The sequence below is a fragment of the Suricata suricatta genome, chromosome 11 (assembly GCF_006229205.1).
Source record: "Suricata suricatta isolate VVHF042 chromosome 11, meerkat_22Aug2017_6uvM2_HiC, whole genome shotgun sequence".
NCBI classification, from domain to species: domain Eukaryota; kingdom Metazoa; phylum Chordata; class Mammalia; order Carnivora; family Herpestidae; genus Suricata; species Suricata suricatta.
In genome coordinates, this window is record NC_043710.1 from 35877797 (window position 1) to 35883131 (window position 5335).

Consider the following 5335-nt stretch of genomic DNA (forward strand, 5'->3'; position numbering starts at 1 on the left):
ATGCAAACTCGTGTAGTCACTTGGAAAATAGTATGGAGTTTCCTCAAAAAGTTAAAATCCAGTAATTGCACTACTGAGGATTTACCCAAAGAATACAAAAACACTAATTCAAAGTGATATGTACACCCCCACGTTTACTGCAGCTTTATATACTATAGCCAAATTATGGAAGCAGCCCAAGTATCCATCGATAGATGAATGGATAAGAAAGAGGTGATATATGTGGTACACATGTGTACACACACACACACACACACACACACACACACACATATACACAATGGAATATTATTCAACCATAAAAAGGAATAAAATCTTGCCATTTTGCAAGTACATGGATTGACCTAGAGTATATAATTCTAAGTGAAATAAGACAGTCAGAGAAAGACAAATACCACATTTTCACTCTTCTGTGGAATTTAAGAAACAAACCAAATGAACAATAGGGAAAAAAAGAAGAGAGACAAACCAAAAAATAGACTCTTAACTATAGCAAACAAACAGAGGTTACAAAGGGCAGGTGAGTGGGGGAAATGGTTGAAACAGGTGAAAGAGATTAAGAGTACACTTTGCCTGATGAGAACTAAGTAATATACGGAATTGTGGAATAATTGTATTGCAATACATCACTGCAAGTTACCTACACTGTTCATTAAAATTAATTTTTAAAAAAAGATGTTTTGACACTGACATAAAAAAGAAGAAAGAAGCATGGGCAAAACAGGTTTCTGCTTACATGGTTTTCCCAGGAAGGCAAATTACTTCTAGGATATCCCACTGGGATTGCCTTATATCTCATTGGCCTCCAACTCCCAGGTAAAAAAATATATATATATACATATACGTATATATATGTATATGTATATATATGTATACACACACACACACATATATATATATATATATATATATATATCACGATGCTGGGCACCCTACCACACAGACCCATTTGGAAACCCCTTAGCAAGAAAGGAAGAGATGCATTTGGATGTACCACGGAAGAAGTCTGCCACCCTAGCTCTGAGCAGGAGTAGAGAAAGACACGGCAGTGTATGCGCGATCCTTGTTCTCTCCACCCTTTTCTCAAAATGTAGCCGGCAAAAAGTCAGAAGTGTGGAAACAGAATTCAAGTTGTATTCAAAAGGGGTTAGTTAATACTGGTTCCTTTGCAAAGAGCAGAGCGCAGTCTAAAATTGCAATCTCCTGCTTACAGGAGGAGCCCTTTGGTTACTCTCCCGGGAGAAATCATCTTCAGCAAGTACAGAAGCAACATCTTTGCTCTTGTTTCCTTTCATCACGTTCGGGCTGCAATATAAGGCAGGGGTGACGAAGCAGCTGAGCCATCCACAGGAAGGAGATGAATCACACTAGCGCTTTTTCTGCAGGATCCTGGAGCCCAGCACAGCCCATTATGGGGTGAATGCTGCGTGTGAAGAGAAATGAGCCAAAGGCGGGTGTAGACTTTGTTTTGTATGGGCCGCACAACTCCGAGGAACCCACAGTGATAAATGTTAAAGAAGAAAGAGGGACTCAGCTGAAAACTATTCTGACTGCACCAAAAAAAAAAAAAAAAAAAAAAAAAAAAAAAAAAAAAAAAAAAAAAAAAGGCGCTGACTTGCTGGGATCTCTGCTAAAATAGAAGGCTTTAGGATAGACATCTAAAACAGAATTTATCACAGCAGACAGTCCTCAGTCAATATCTGTGCCCACATAACACACTTCACCATTGTCTATGTGACTGGAATAGGTCGGGCTGAAATCACCACCACACAATAGAAACCTTTTGGTGAAGCGTTACTTTTCTCGGTATCATTTACTCCAGAAAACAATCCTGAGCCTAAGTCACTGCCCTTATTTCATGTCAAATATGTGTGTTTTATAAATCTTTATTTTAAAGAACAACAGCTCAGAGTAGCTGATGAGTAGCAATGGCTTAAGATGGAAAATAGTAATAGTATAATAATGTACCAGAAAAGCTTTCATTATTGCTTTATTCATCAGGCTACAGAAAATGTATATTAATCATATTGACAATTTGTCTTCTGAACATTAACTTCCTGTGTACTGAACACCTTGCTTTTATATATTATCTCTGGTTGTAAAAATTCTTACAATTAACTAGATAAAGTTCAAAGAGATTTTCCCAGGATTAGGCAACTAATAATAGATGGAGTAACTGAAGGGCAGGAAGGTCTGCTGAGCAAGCTAGAAAAACAAGAACGACTTCCAGTTGAATAGATGAAATAGATATTTGGTTAGAGAGATAAGTAGATGGACTAACCTACATGGAGAAAAATGATAGATATGTGATAGAATACTAACAGCTGTTTTATCTGGCTGGTCATAGTCTCAGTGATTTTCTTCCTACTTGGAAGTTCTCTATGTATGGAAAACACTTTGCCTGTCAACCCCCATTCTACTCTTCTTCGATTCGTAGGGTCAGGAAATCTATCATCTAGATCCTCCAGTATTCTTGCAGCTAGCATTCTGGATGCAAATTATGTGCCCCCAGTACTGGGGAGAGATCTGGAAGGCAGAATGAGGAGATGACCGTTCCCCTACCTCTCTTGGCTCTTGTTGCTGGTAATATAAAATGTGAGACTGCCCTACAGCTGCGCTCAAGGCCTTGCCCCACTCCTGTGGGCATGAAAACTCCAAGTGGCTTCCGAGTCTTACTTCCTAACATCTGGACCACAGCTTCAGCTCCTCTTTCTCCAGTGTGGGAGGCAGTTGTGACAGCACATAATAGTGGCTGCTTCAGAGATGGCAGCGCCCCTTGTGGATTCTGGAAACCAGTCCAGAAACTCTGGCCCAGAAACTGCTCTTTCAGCCCTTCCAACAACTGTGAGTACCGAATATCTTGTATTAAATTCCTTCAGATTAATACACCTATTTGTTTTCTGCACACAACCCTACCGAGTCACCTATATTTCACTCTGTTGTGACTGTAAGCATACCTATCTTGTTTAACAAAAATATTTCTTATATATCTCATCCCATTCCTTTCCAACACGAATTTCTCATTTAAGTTGGCCTTTTTACCACTCCCAGAAATGCCCTTTGCTTGTTCTTTGGTGTGTACACTTGCACTGTCTGTGTCTCCCTTTCATTTGCTCAAGCCTGAGAGAAACCAGGGCACACAGTGCAGTGGCAGAAAGTTCTAACATTCCTGCCATATTCCCCGACACCCAGCAAAGCAACAGCAATCTGTGTAGGGAAACTGCAGGGTTTAATCTGACAGGACAAAAACCTAGTGAGATGGTGTGCTAGGAAATCCCCAGGGCCCATAAAGATGTTAGGTGGATGGGGTGCCTGGATGCTCAGTCAGTTAAGTGTCTGACTCTTGATTTGGGCTCAGGTCATGATCTCCCAGTTCGTGGAATCAAGCCCCACATAGGGCTCTGTACTGAGAGCACAGAGGGGGATTCTCTCCCCCCCTCTCTGCCCCTCACCCACCATTCATTCTCTCTCTCCCTTTCTCTCTTTCCAAATAAACTTTACAAAAAGATTTTTTTTAAGTTGAGGAGGAAAGAGACTTTCAGAAGTCTAGAGCTTCTTCTTGAGCTGGTAAAAACAAAAGCCAGGATGACTCAGAAGTGTATGTTTGTATATTCTTATCTCTATATAGGATTTCATTATTATTCTTCTCTCAACACCACTCTGAATTTTGACAGTCCACACTGGAAATGAAAATCATCTATGGCTCTTTTGCTATGATTCATTTCCTCCTCTTTGTTCTTAGAGAAGAAAGTTAACATCAGATGGCATTATTTTATATCCTTCTTCATTTTTTTTAAAGGTAAATGCATGTAGGAAAAATACGATCTACCTCATAAAGTATATATCAAACATGTAAAAAGGAAGGAGCATCTGGGTGGCTCAGTTGATTAAGCTTCCGACTCTAGGTTTCAGCACAGGTCATGATCTCAAGGTTCATGGGATCCAGCCCCGCATCAGGCTCCACGCCGACAGCCTGAAGCCTGCTTGGGATTTTCTCTCTCTGCCTCTCTCTCTGCCACTCCACTGCTCATGCTTGCGTGCTCTCTCTCTCTCTCTCCTAAAATAAATAAAAAGTACTTTTTTAAAAACGTGTACAACGGGAGTTTCTGGCCTCTCATCTTTTTAGCCATCCATTATGCAATCCCTCTGCCCAGGGATAACCACTACTACCAATTTGGACAAAATCTTTGTGACCTCTTTTGATGCCTTTACATACTTTTTTTTTAATATGACCACTGTACATACTGTCTGCTACTTGATATTTTCTCTTAACAATATATTGTGGACATATTTCCACATCAGTATTTATTATACTACCTCATTCTTTTAAAAAGCTGCATGTGGCCCACTTTATGTAGTTTATTTCAACTATTTATGATCCTATTGATCAACTTTGAGATTGCCTCCTCATTTTGATTCATGTAAACAGTGAGGGAACGTGCATCTTAGTGTAGCTGGAGTTCATGTGACTAAAGAACTCCTTAAATGCAGGTTTCATGTGCCATCTACCAAAAAAATGTTAAGAACTACTTAATTTATGTATTATGAGTCCTGAGAATAAATTAACATTTTTGTTTTTAATATGATCTGAAATTTGTGTAGGCAACAAAGTGATGAGTTAGTATATTAAATGTAAAGATCTTGAAGCTTTTTCCTCCAGTACAGTAGACTGAAAATAGATTCATGGTACAAAGAGCTCATTAACTACTTATGTTCACAGATGAAATTAAGATGATTAATACACTTCAAGTACAGAATATGTCTCACACCCTAAAAGCAAAGTGAACAAAGCCAAAATCAAAATATTCTAAATAATTTATTGGTAAGTATTATCAGTGACTCAGTAAAAGATCAAAAATGTCATTTGGAATAGATGATTTCAGTTATCAGAAAAAGTAGTACATATGAAACAAGTACTAGGTATATTTTGTTTCAAGTGTATCCCAAAAAGAGGTTGGAAATACCCAAATATTCCAAAAAGAAGTTAAGCTGAAATTAATGGTATAGATTATGCTAGGCAATCACTATTCTTTAAAGTCCTAAACATCATGAAACTTCATACCAAAAACTCTAAGGAGAACTCTAATCCCTCATACATCATTGACCTCAGAATGCAACCAGCATGGAAAAGAAAGACATCTTTTTTATAACAAATCATACTTCTATAGAATCCCAAAGCTCAAAGGGAGGAGAGCAACCTAACTGCCCTGTTGGCCTGTAATTCCTTTTTTTACTCCCCCACTAGGAACTACTAACAGGATGCAGGCAGTTCCTTACCTAGCACCAAAATTCATTCTATTTTCAGACACTATGTTTTTTAAATCTTGGATTTAAT